Source organism: Kogia breviceps, chromosome 15 (assembly GCF_026419965.1).
Source record: "Kogia breviceps isolate mKogBre1 chromosome 15, mKogBre1 haplotype 1, whole genome shotgun sequence".
Lineage (NCBI taxonomy): Eukaryota > Metazoa > Chordata > Mammalia > Artiodactyla > Physeteridae > Kogia > Kogia breviceps.
Window position 1 is genome coordinate 50365664 of NC_081324.1, and position 13964 is coordinate 50379627.

Genomic DNA, 13964 nt, shown 5'->3' on the forward strand with positions numbered 1-13964 from the left:
GTCTGTCCACCAGGATAGAATCTCCCCCAAACCTGATTCTTCAAAGCAAGGAGAACAAGAAAGTCACATTATAATCGACATTGCTTTAAGTAAACCAATCCAACATCTGAAAACACGTGGCTAAAGAAAGATGATTAATATTTATTTTTAATTTTATTTATTTTTTTTGGCCACGCCACATGTGGGATCTTAGTTCCCTGACCAGGGGTTGAACCCACAGCCCGGGCAGTGGAAGCGCACAGTCTTAACTACTGGACTGTCAGGGAAGTCCAATATTTTTTTTTTTAATTTTTATAAATTAAAAAAATTGAAGTATAGTTGATTTACAATGTTTCAGGTGTACAGCAAAGTGATTCACTTCTATGAATATTCTTTTTCAGATTCTTTTCCAGTATAGGTTATTACAAGATATTGAATATAGTTCCCTGTGCTATACAATCCTTGTTATTTATTTTATATGTAGTAGTATGTATCTGTTAATCCCAAGTTCCTGATTTATCCCTCCCCCCCTTCCCTATTTGGTAGTCATAAATTTGTTTTCTATGTCTGTGAGTCTATTTCTCTTTTGCAAATAAGTTCATTTGTATCATTTTTTAGATTCCACATACCAGTGACATCATTATATTAATATTCATTTTTTAAATGCAAAACATGTTCAAAACTTTCCACACATAAATTAAGTATTATTTTCAGAGTATATCAAAGGGTTTTATCACTAAGCCAGACCTGGCAAACTCACTTATCCCATCCAAAGAACTTTAAGAATACCTCCCGGGAGTCAGTCATCACCCTGTTGTAATACACAGTCATTATCCAATTTTATATGTAAACCAAAAATATGAAGACAAGTCAAACTAATACTAATTCAAAGAATATAAAAATATAAACATTCTGCTTCAAACTCACAACCAGTACAAAAATCCAAGTCTCTGTAGATGGCACTAAAAGGGAAAGCAAGTTGTAACTGCCTTCTTAAAAATAATTGTACTGCTTTTGTTATTATGTAAATAATATATGGTCATTATAAAAAAAAGAAAAGCCAAGAACAATGTATTTAGTCAATCCCCTACTGGAAATTTAATTTAAGTCCAAGGTAACCATGTGTGTATTTGGTGGAGGTGTGTATGAGAAGAAGAGTGCAGATTTAGATGGATATATACATACGTACACACATATACTGCATGCTCAGATAAACATCTTTGTACATGTAATTTGCACGGAGTCCAAATGTATTCTTGGGATAAATTGCTAGAGGTAGCACTGCAGGGTCAAGTGGGATGCACATCCGTTTTCCTCTTGGATGGTGGGGGTTATGTAGGGGGCAGGGGCGGGGATCAGGAACTCAAATAGATTTGGAATGTTAACCCTCTGCTACAATTTTTTTCCATCTGCTTGGTACCTACTCAAATTCTACAGTGAAAAAGAGTTTGTTTACCCCCACTGCATATTAAACCGCCAAGAATTAGGAAGGTGTCCTGACAGGTGAAGAATCCCGCACCAGCACTCACACCCATGAACCACCTCCAACAGCACCTCCGCAAGCATGCGGCCCAGGCTCCATCCTCCCAACTCTGCACCTGATCAGACGTCAGCTCTCCACTCCAGGGCTCTCCCGGGACGTGCCATCACAGGCTTCTACCCGCTACATTATAACCTGGTTTGTGTATGAGGGTCCCCTCTAGAATGCTGTTTTCTGCCTCTTCTCCCTCACCATTATGCCTTACACACAGCAGGCATCCAACAAACATGAATCAGTGAAGGAATGAAAGAGCTCTGCCTTTCAGGAACGTTTCAATCAAGAGCTGATCAGCCCAGCTTCCCCGTCTTTGCCCGCTCCGCGCTTACACGTTAGCCATTAGCCATTTGAGAAATGAAAAGATGCTGAATCGAGGGCCTAGTGTTGCTACAATTTGCTTCTTGTTCTGGACTAAAATTAGGTTTCTGAGAGCCCAGGCTATTAATGATTCATGGTGCCCTAGCCTAGCCCTTAGTACTTCACCTACTATCTTCTCATTTAAGTAACAAATCAGCCCAAGAGAAACATTTTTCCCTCCTTGAGGTACTGTCTCCATAAACCCCAGGGCACCTGGGTGCATTAGCCACTCGATAATGAACTGACGGGGAAGCAGGAATCCTCGTGATGCATGTTTCCTGGTGCTGTAAGAGGTTCATCTAACAAGGGTCACTTGTTTCCTTCACCTGATTTTATTTTATTTTTTAACTCAAGATGACCCAGGTGATCCTACATTAACTCACGTCCTCTAAATCAATTGCAGCCCACACATGTGTTTCCACATAAAACGTATTCAATTTGGAGATTTGGGAATGTTTCCAAAGGGTACAAGGATCATGACTTCAACACTGATCCTGGGGGCGGAGAAGGAAGAGGCTCACACTGGGAACCAATGACCAAGCACAAGGGTGGAGGCGGGGAGTGAGTTATCAGGTAAAGGTTGAGTATAAAGGTAAGCGTTAGAACCAAAAGATCAACCTTTCTAAATACCAGAAGTTACATAAAGGGGCAGGTGAAATAGACCACATCGTGAAAACCTCACTTATTTAAAAGAAGGGAGGATCTAAATCCATATACATACATGCGATATCGAAAAAAAAATAATGGTAAGTTAACCCATAAACATGTTTTTTAACGGATACCTACGAAGTGAGGGAGGGATAGGGAAGAAGAAACAAGGATAGAAATGAACCTTCTTTGTATATACCTCTTGTTTTGTAGATTTGACTTTGGAACTATGTAAATATTGTATGTCATAATATCAAATTTTAATAATGTGATCCCTAAAAATTCAAATGTAAAGTGAATTAAATGTACCTAAATGCAAACCCAATTGGTAAAATAACCACACAGAGTAGAAGTATTCCAAACGACTTTAAAATACAGTAATCTGACAGCACATCCCTATTATGAAATACCCTTAAAAACAGACCCCAAAAGATTGCAAAAAAAAATTTTTGTTTTCAGTAATCATATTTTTACCAGGCAAGTTGGTACCATTATTCTACAGCTGTTGGGTATGTAGTTTGTGATAAAACAATGCCTAAGTAGGTTGGTGTTTTTTGAAACCAAGGATTTTGTGCACAGGAAAAAGGATAAAGTTAATTCAAAGCCTAGAAACAATGAGCACCCAGTAGTATCCAGCAAGGTCCAGCACCCTCTCTAAATACATTTAGTAAAAGATCCACAAAGAGATGGTTAATTCAAGCTCAGGGGCAAGAAATGTTCAACAGCCTTGAATATTGTGTTATAACAGGAAGCAAGGAAGTTTAAAAACTACATTAGGCTCTTGAAGAGGTTCAAGCCAAAGATGTAACAATTTGATCACCAATGAGGTAAAAACAGCAATGGATTAAAATACCAAATAATTTAAAACCGTAAATTCATAATGATACTTTTTAGTTAAAAAACAACTCAACAACTCACTGGTTGCCTATGGAGGATCCTAGAGAACCAATTCATTATTTTGAAAACTGTTAAAAAGGGGAAAGAATAGCATTTACCACACCTTTTCTCTATAAACTCAGAGTAACCAATCAGATATGGGGTGGGTCTCTTTACATAAATGTCCTGGGCTAATAAATGAAAAGCAAATGACAGAATCAGAGTATCTTGTTTTGTAGCTGCTCCTAATCAATTAATGGATACGGACAGTGATCATAAAGACAGGGACAATATTAAACTGATACCATCAGCAAAATCCAAGCTGTGGGAGATTCTACAGAACAAAGATGCTACTTTCTTCAACAACAATTAAAAAATGTAAGGGTGAAGAAAGAGTAAAAAAAAAAAAGGGAGCTTGTAAATATATATATAAAACAACTGGGACATAAGAGACATAAGAGACATAAAACAACAAATATCCCGTATGTATCCACACACATAAACATAAACACATATATACACATACACTAGCAACAATTAGACAATGAAACTTAAAAAATTATCATTCACAATAGCATGAAAATATTAATAGGTAAGGATAACTCTAACAAAAATGTGCAACACTGTTTCACTGAAAACTCAAGACATTACTAAGGAAAATGAAAACTCTAAATCAGCATTTTGCAACAGCGGCATTCTTTACATTTGGGGCCAGATAATTTTGTTGGGTGCGGGGGCGGGCTGCACTGTGCACTGTAGGATGTTGAGTAGCATCTCTGTCCTCTACCTACACGATGACAGGAGCACAAACCACTGCCTCCGCCCACGCCTCCGCCACCCCCCCCACCAAGGTGTGAAAACTAAAATGTCTCTAGACACTGTCAAATGTCCTACTGGGGCAAAATCAACTCTGGTTGTGAACCAGTAACCTAAATAACGAGATTGGAAGACTCATTACTGCTGAGATATTATCTTCTCTTAAACTGAACTGTAGCTCCAATGCAATCTCAAGCAAAATCCCGTGTGTGTGTGTGTGTGTGTGTGTGTGTGTGTGAAAAGGTTGATTCTAAAAATCTACATGGAAAAGCAAAATACTTAGAATGGGGCTTCCCTGGTGGCGCAGTGGTTGAGAGTCCACCTGCCGATGCAGGGGACACGGGTTCGTGCCCCGGTCCGGGAAGATCCCACATGCCACGGAGCGGCTGGGCCCGTGAGCTATGGCCGCTGAGCCTGCGCTCCGCAATGGGAGAGGCCACAACAGTGAGAGGCCCGAGTACCGCAAAAAAAAAAAAAAAAAAAAGCAAAACTTAGAAAGGTCAAATCAAGTTGAAAGAAGACCAACAAAGCTGGAGACCTACATTACCCAATATCAAAACTTAATTAAAATTAAGCATTTCTGGTCACTCATAAAGAGACTGAAAAAGGCAAATACACATATCAAACAAAGAGCTCATCTTGAGAATACATAAAGAACACCCATGAATCAGTACAATGCAATCCAATAAAAAAAAAAAAAGGGCAAAAGTCTTAATAGGCACTTCACAAGAGAAGATATCCAAGTTAATAAGCATATTAAGAAGTGCTGAAAAGCACTCATTATCAGGGAAATACAAACTAAAACCAAAATGAGATACCACTATATGCTTATCAGACTGGCCACAGTTATAAGCATTGATAATACCAAGTGGTAACAAGGATGTGGAGTAACTGGAGGCTCAAACACTGCTTAGCAGTATCTACTAAAGCTGTGCACCTGCTCTACTAAAACTCACCCACATGCCCGATCTACTGAGCACATGCCTATTGACGATTTAGTAACTTCACTCCTAAGTACATATGTACAACAGAATTGAATTATTATGCCCCTAAAAGACATGCATGGTTTTTAATAGTCTTATCTCTAGTAGCCTCAAACTGGAAACAATTCAAATGTCCATCAACAGTAGAACAGATCAAATAATTGCAGCATATTCATTCAGTGGAATAGTTCATAGCTATGAAAAAGAACTACTGCTAAATGCAAAAACATGAATTAATCTCATAGACGTAATGCTGAGTGAAGGAAGCCAGACACAAAAGAGTATATACTGAATGATTCCATTTATATGAAGCTCAAAACCACTATTCTGACCACTAATGATGCAGAGTTCAGAACACTGGTTCCATTGGGGGGATACTGGGAGCCCAAGGAAGGATACTGGAATGCTGGAAATATCCTTTATCTGGATGTAAGTAGTTACACTGTGATATTTACATATGTATAATTCTTATATGTAAAGTTTTTCCTTATGAAAAAGAAAAAATTAAAAAGAAAAATTAAATCAGATAAATGATCATTGATGGGTATTTGATTATATTAGTGAATTAGTATTAATTTTTTAGGTACAGAAGTGGTATTATACATTTTATGGACTATTTTTTTAGAGGTGTATATGATAGCACATTTATAGATAAAATGATGACTGAGATTTGTTTCAAAAATAATTTGAGATAGGAGAATTAAGTGACCAGAAATATAGATAAAACATGATTTCCCATGACTTGATAATGATTAAGGCTGGCTGACTGGAACATGGTAATTGACTAAACTATTTTATATACTTTGGAAGATGTAGGCTATTTTTCAAAATAAAAAGTTAAAAAACAAATATAAAAATGCTCCCCAAAGATGATGTCTTTTGAAATCCTTTGATGAGAAGGACTCTAATGGTCACTGCCATAGTCTGCTTTTTGAAAAGGAACCACCAGTAATGAAATGGCTTAAAATTTTCTCTCTGTATGAAGACTCTCCCAAAGGTAGGAAAATTTGAAAATACAAAAAGAAGCAATGGATGGTCTTTTTCTACATTTATGAACATTGCCATGGAAATTTTAAAAAACAAAGCTTCTCCAGCAGATTAAAAATTGGACTGATGAAGATTTTGTTTCTTAAAACACTGTGGGAGGAAATGTACACATTTGATTCTCAAAGGAATATTTTTCCATTCAATAAATGGGCATAATTACAAGAAGACAGTCCCTAACCAAATATGTTTCTTCAAATGTAATTTTATCCCCCAAACACAGTGGCATTTTCCATTTTTCTGAAAATGTTCTATATTCATATAATGTTGACTTTTCTCCCCTTCAAATGTGTGGGGAGGCTGGACTTTGCATATTACGAAGGAAATCTGGGGCCATGTGACCCTAATCAGTCCATGGTAGTCACCTCACCTCATTGCAGCCCTGAGATCTCAAACCTGAGGACTGAAGAAAACAGTCACCTAAATTCACACCCCCTACCCTGACTGCTCTTAAAAGGCCTGTGCCTTTTCTGTGACCCATGCTGTTTTAAAAATCATGGTCCCAGAGGATCATGGGGTCAACTTCGTACAATCACCAATCAAGGCATCATTAAATGCTTCTCCAGAAGCCTCACACCATTCCTTCAGAAACAACTTTTGCTAACAGGACAAGTGATATCCTCTGCTATGCCTAATATTTCCAAAAATGGGCTTTAAGGAGACTAAAATGATTCAGTACTTCACTTTTCTTTCTAAAAGTGAAGTAAAATAATGTCAACAGAAGAAAAAAGCAGAAGAAAAAAGCTAAGTCCATGAAACCATTCATTGCACCATTATCCAGAATAAGGAAAACCTGGGTTTAAAAAAAAAACTGTCGGGCTTCCCTGGTGGCAGCAGTGGTTGAGAGTCCACCTGCCGATGCAGGGGACGCGAGTTCGTGCCCCGGTCCAGGAAGATCCCACATGCCGCGGAGCGGCTGGGCCCGTGAGCCATGGCCGCTGAGCCTGCGCATCCGGAGCCTGTGCTCGGCAACGGGAGAGGCCACAGCAGTGAGAGGCCCGCGTACCGCAAAAAAAAAAGTAAAAAAAACCTGTCTACACAGAGGAAAAGCTTCATGACATTGGATTTGGCAATGATTTCTTTGCTATGACACCAAAGCACAGGCAACAAAAGTAAAAATAGTTAAGTTGGACTACACTAAAACAAAACATTTCTGTGCAAGAGACATAATCAACAAAGTGAAAAGGCAACCTATGGAATGGCAGAAAATATTTGCAAATCACACCTGAAAAAGGTGTTAATGTCCAGATTATATAAAGAACTCCTACAACTCAACAAAAAAAGGAAACAACCTCATTAAAAAGTGGGTAAAGGACATGAACAGATATTTCTCCAAAGAGGATACACAAGAGCCAATAAGCACATGAAAAGATGCTTAACATCATTAACCATTAGGGAAATGCCAATCAAAGCCACAAGATATGCCACATCACACCCACTAGAATGTATATTATCAAAGTAGCAGAAAATACACAAGTGTTGGCAAGGATATGGAGAGATTAGAATTACACTGCGCTGTTAGTGGGAATGTAAAATGATGTAGCCACTATGGAAATCAGTATAATGGCCCCACCAAAAAATTAGAAATAGAATTACCATATGACCCAGTAATTCCACTTATGGGTATATGCCCAAAAGAACTGAAACCAGGAACTCAAACAGACTTTCGTACACCCATATTCTAGTAGCATTATTCATAATAACCAAAAGGTGGAAGCAACCCAAGTGTCCATCGATGGAGAAACGGATAAACAAAACGTGGTGTATATATACAATGAAATATTATTCGGCCTTAAAAAGAAAGGAAATTCTGACACGTGCTGCAACATGAATGAACCTTGAGGACATTATGCTAAGCGAAATAAGCCAGTTACAAAAAGAAAAGTACTGTATGATTCCATATGAGGTACCTAGAGCAATCGAATTTAGAGATAGGAAGTAGGGTGGCTGCCAGGGCCTGCAGGGGAGGAGAGAATGAGCTGTTGTTGTTTAAGGAATATAAAGTTTCAGTTTTGCAAGCTGAAAAGAGTTATGGGATGCACACCAAATATGAATGTACTACACACTCAACTGTACTCCTAACAATGGTTAAGATAGTAAACTTTGTTATGTATATTTTACAATTGAAAAATTTTTGAAAATGGAAAGAAGTTTACAATAGGAAAAAATGACTCATAAAAAAACTGGATGGAATATTATAACCTAGAAAAATCCCTGACAGAATTTAATATGAAAACAAAAGCTCTGTGTACACTCTGTTCCAATATGTATAGACAATAAAAAATGAATATTTGTTGTGAGGGGCAAAAGATTAAAGGTGATTTTGTCAATGATAAATGTGTGTACATGGCAGAATAAACAGTCACGACTGAAGCTGCACTATTAATCATCATCTCTGCCTCAATAATGTCAACATAGACATTCTCTCTACATTCAGACATCTTTTAGAGAGAAAAGTGCATCATTTAAATCAATTTACTTGTTCTAAATATTCCCTGTGATTCAGTTGTTGCTTTGATACAACTTCTCAACAGAATATATCATCCAGCCAATCAAACAGAATAATGGGGCGACTCTATAGCAAAACAGTCAAAGCCTGCTTACGTGGCAGTGAGTTATTCACTTAGCGACTAGCTGTGCCCCGCTGTGGCTCAGAGCACCATTAACAAAAGGCTGATAGAGAAATGCCCCAAAAGAAGGAAAGAAAGAAACTTCATATGTGAGGTTACTCCCCAAACAGTCTGATTTTCCAAAAACAAATGCAAATGATTTGGGCATTGCTTTATATATTACCTATATAAGCCTTGTAAATAAGATTTTAAATGCATCCCTTTCAAAATAAAAGAGAGGAAGCCAGTAGGACATCAAAAAGAACCACACATTTTCTTGCTATGTGAACTACCTTATTAAAAATTGTTTTCATTTTTAATAGTGAAATCTTCCCTCTACCTAGCTAACTCCTCTCTACACTGCTAAGAAAAATAATAAATAAAAAGCTCTATAGTAAGGAGTTTAATAAAACCAGAGTTAAAATCTAAAACATGAAGTCACTATTACCTAGATTAAGCCTTGAAATGTTTAAATTTCAGGGGACGCCAACCACCTGAATGCAGACCTCACCTGATTTGTACTTGTGGGTCCTGAACGATTGGCTCAATTTTCACTGTCCCGTGTTTCAAGTTCTCTAACTTTGAGTACACTGTGCTATCAACAGTTAAGATGAACGTGATTCTTCCGCAACGACTTGTTTTCCAAATATATTGATCTAACTTTTTTTTTTTTTTTAAACACTCCTCAGAAATGGGAAACTCTCCCAGTGAGCTACTTGGAGGCTTCAACCCTAATCTGAAGATGTTGCAGCAATAATACAGACTGGGATGTCTGGCCTCCCTGAGCTGCAGAGCATAAAATTCTTCTCACTCACTGACTAAAGAGACGGAAAGTTTTCTCTCTCCTCACACCGTGAAAGCAAGGAAGAACAGCAACGTTCTCAGCACCTCGTTCTTGCACCATGCATTCAACAAACATGGTTAAAGAGAGCATCTGGGGCTTCCCTGGTGGCGCAGTGGTTGAGAGTCCGCCTGCCGATGCAGGGGACGCGGGTTCGTGCCCCGGTCCGGGAGGATCCCACGTGCCGCGGAGCGGCCGGGCCCGTGAGCCGTGGCCGCTGAGCCTGCGCGTCCGGAGCCTGTGCTCCGCAACGGGAGAGGCCGCGACAGTGAGAGGCCCGCGTACCACAAAAAAAAAAAAAAAAAAAAAAAAAAAAAAGAGAGCATCTGCCGTGCTCAGAAAAGGATAAGGGTCCTCAGAAGCGATGAAGCAAAACTCCAGACCATAAGTGTAGAAAGAAAAGTTCCCTATTCCTTCAGATGGTAGCTGAAGAAAATAAAATGTGAAGTGATTTTTCTTGACATAATTTACAATAGTTAAGAATATTTTTCAAAAGGAAAATCTAATTATTCGGAAAGCATCTTACTTAAAAAGTACAGCATCCCTAGGTCACATATATGATTGGAGAGCATCAGTGGAATGTTCCCTTTGGAAGCTTGTTACAAAAATTGCAACATAAAATTCAGTATGTTTTTTCTAGAAAGAATCACTTCCATAGGAATCCCAGTTGATCTATTCACTTAGCATTCACCAAGTATCATCCTCCCAAACAGATTTAAGAGTTAGGTACCCAGGGCCCGCGTACCGAAAAAAAAAAAAAAAATAGGGCTTCCCTAGTGGCGCAGTGGTTGAGAGTCCGCCTGCCGATGCAGGGGACACGGGTTCATGCCCCGGTCCGGGAGGATCCCACATCCCACAAGCCGCAGAGCGGCTGGGCCCGTGAGCCGTGGCTGCTGAGCCTGCACGTCAGGAGCCTGTGCTCTGCAGCGGGAGAGGCCACAACGGTGAGATGCCCGTGCACCGCAAAAAAAAAAAAAAAAAAAAAAAAAAAGAGTTAGGTACCCAGTTCTATGCATCCCACTGCTCCACATCTTCTACTACTTCTCCAGGATAAATTTCCAATTTTAAAGCAGCTTCTCATAGCCCACAGCCACCTCTGAGCCTACACAGGGAAGGACTGAAGTGTCCAGTTTATCCAAGTCAAATGATTAGGAGAGTGATTAAGAAATCAGACCCAACAAAAGCAATACAATTTACTATCAGAGAAATAATCGGGGGTTTTCCAGGCTGCTCTTTGTTTCTATCAACAAAGTTATCCAGGAGAAAACTAGACTTTTCTTTTTTTAAAAAAAAAAAAAAAGATGTTTAATTTGAAAATCATATACCTAAGTCATAACCAGATAACATTCTGCAGTTTAAAAGAAAGTAAATGAAAAGTGACCTCTTTTATACATGGTATTATAGGAAAAACTCTAATAAATTGTTTCATTCATCTATACAAAATGTATTTGCTGATGATAAAGTATACAGCAGGCACTGTGCTATGCACTGGAGATACAAAGAGAAACACTCATAGCTCTTCATGGAGCCTACACAGTCCAGTTTGGCTGCTAGAAACATTGCAGTAATACATGGTGACAGAAAGTGGGTAGATGGTCGATCTTACTCAAAGTCATCCTTTGTCACCATACTTTTCATGGCTGAATGAGGCTTCCTCGAATACCGGATCTGATGAAATCTAACAAGGGCTACTTGCCAACTTTGACTTCCACCTTCTCTTGTGTTTCTTAAAAGAATATATTAATAAGCCTTTAACCACTCTCTATTGCATCTCTATATTTTAAGTCTCTGCAGAGTGCTTACTGTTTGATATTTATCTCATTATTCATTTACTTGTTTGCATAAATGAAAGCTCCCCAAGGTTGGGACTCGACCTTTGCCAAGTGCCACTATCCTGACCTCATAGGACAGAACCTAGCAGATAACTGGCCCAATCCACATCTGTCTAATAAACCAGCCACCCATCTCCTATGAAGTCTACACTTCATGACACTTCATCTGATGGACCATCCTCCACAGGTTCCAAAAAATTCCCAGAAATGAGGTCATCAACTTGAGCCCATTAAAAACTCTGCTTTCACTAAGAAAAATAAACATGCTTGTTTCCTTGATCAGAAGATAGCAGTGGTGAATTTCATAGAAAGGCTCTATTCTTACTTTTCAGACACAATTCAAAGTGTGATCCTTGGGCAACGCTTTATCTCAAGGACAGCATGTGTCTAAAAACATGGATCATGGCAGTCATTCAGTTTATGACTTGATTTATGAGTGTGTGGAACAGGTCCAGGGTTCGAACTTGTGTTTATCATGTACCCATCCTTCTTAGGGATTTTAGAGTCTCTAGTGCTCCACCAGCCAGCCCCAGGGGCACCCCACTCAGCTTGGGGGTATCCCCAGGCCAGGAAGGCCACCAGTCCCCAGGGAGTGGTGTGTTCAGCAACGTTTGCACTCACAGCCACTGCAGTGGCTGCTTGCTTTTGTTATTGGACTGCTTGTGATGTGGCCTTGCATCTTATCAGAAAATGACCTTGTAATTCACTGCCTGGTGCCAAGAAGCCATGAAAGCCTCTCACCGGAAGCAGTGAAGCCATCAGCTTACAGTAGGGACTTCTGGGGGGCAGGCTGAGACTCGGGGCCTCCTCCCCACATAGAGGCAGAAGCAGCAAGAGCCTGGGTGGTCTGACTCTCCCCACAGCATGAGGTAGTAGTTATCTACAGGTTAATACAACTAATGAGCCCCTCTCCGCACCACTGAAAAATTAACTGGGCCCTTGAACCTGACTTCCTATGGATAACTGTCCCATGGAAACTTCTTATGCACAACCGTTTCAATGGATGCATTCCTAGGACGTCCCTACATTAAGAATGCATCCCCTGCACATGGCAAGATACCCCTCAAAGCCACTGTAGTAATTTAAAATACAGACTGGTTCTACAATCGCGTGGCAAAAACAGGACTTCACTTTTTAGGCTCATCTCTGGTATCCTGGCAAAGGAAGAGCTGGCAGATTCAGGGGTATGTCTTAGACTTGGGGTGGAGGGAGATTTGGGAAACAACTACAGAAGAGAAATGGTGAATGGGACAGAAGCCACAGAGTGCTTGGCCTGGACCGGGAGGCTGGGGAGCAGAGGGCTACCCTCCCAGAGTCCCAGGAGGGCCCAGCACCCCTACAGCCAGCCTGTGAAGAGGGAGATGAGGAAAGACCCAGAAAGCAAAGTGAAAGCCAAGGAAAACAGTCTAGCCCCGAGTCCCCCATCTTTTAACTTCCAAATGATTACCTGAGTTAGAATTCACTGGTCTAATGAATATGACAGACTATGTAGCATGGTGATATTTAGAAAGTAAAATATCTACATAAAAAGTCTGTCTTGAGACAAAAGCAGGGACAATTATTTAAAGTTTCCATTTTTTTCCCATTTTTACTCTAACCTACAAAATTTCCAAATCAAGATAAAAACAATGAGAAGGGAATATCATGCTCTCTTGCCTTGGGCTTTGGCACACAGGGTTCCCTGACCATCTCTTTCCTCAATGGATCCTGTTAATCCTCCAGGCTTTGGTCCAAAAGGTGCTGGCTCCAGACCACCCTTCCTGGTCCCTCAGGTCCAGCTGGAGCCCTTCTCTGGGCTTGCACAACTCCTTAGCCATTGCCCTTCAGAATGCTACTCACGGGCTTCCCTGGTGGCGCAGTGGTTGAGAATCCGCCTGCCGATGCAGGGGACACGGGTTCGTGCCCCGGTCCGGGAAGATCCCACATGCCGCCGAGCGGCTGGGTCCGTGAGCCATGGCCGCTGAGCCTGCGCGTCCGGAGCCTGCGCTCCGCAACGGGAGAGGCCACAACAGTGAGAGGCCCGCGTATCACAAAAAAAAAAAAAAAAAAAAAGAAAAGAATGCTACTCGCACATTAGTACTGCTTTTCCCACCGAATGGTGCCTAACATGGGGCTTCCATCTAGAACGCCATTCATTTGCTATTGAATAAATGAGTGACAGAGTAAGTGACAGACTGAGTGACTGAGTGAAGGAGTGAGTGCAAACAAGGAAAAGAATAACTAAAAGAAGGCAGAGAAAGTGATATCTGTATGTTGAGTTATGTGAGGGGTGAAACTGTGTATTTCTTTTCATGTTGTCAAGCTGTTTTACTAAGTGAAGAAATTCATTAAACCATGGCTGGCATATGGAAGGTAAAATATAAGTATTTACTGAATGAGGGTAACAAATAATGGATGGGTCTACGAAAAGAAAAGCACAGACCATACCTAAGAAGCTACTCC

General features: G+C 40.1%; 1 protein-coding gene across 4 annotated transcripts in view; it reads right to left on the minus strand.

The window, feature by feature from the left end:
- The window catches only part of TTC39C (tetratricopeptide repeat domain 39C), a 111866-nt gene that overhangs the window by 63485 nt on the left and 34417 nt on the right, over window positions 1–13964 (minus strand). The gene's annotated exons all lie outside the window — the stretch shown is intronic.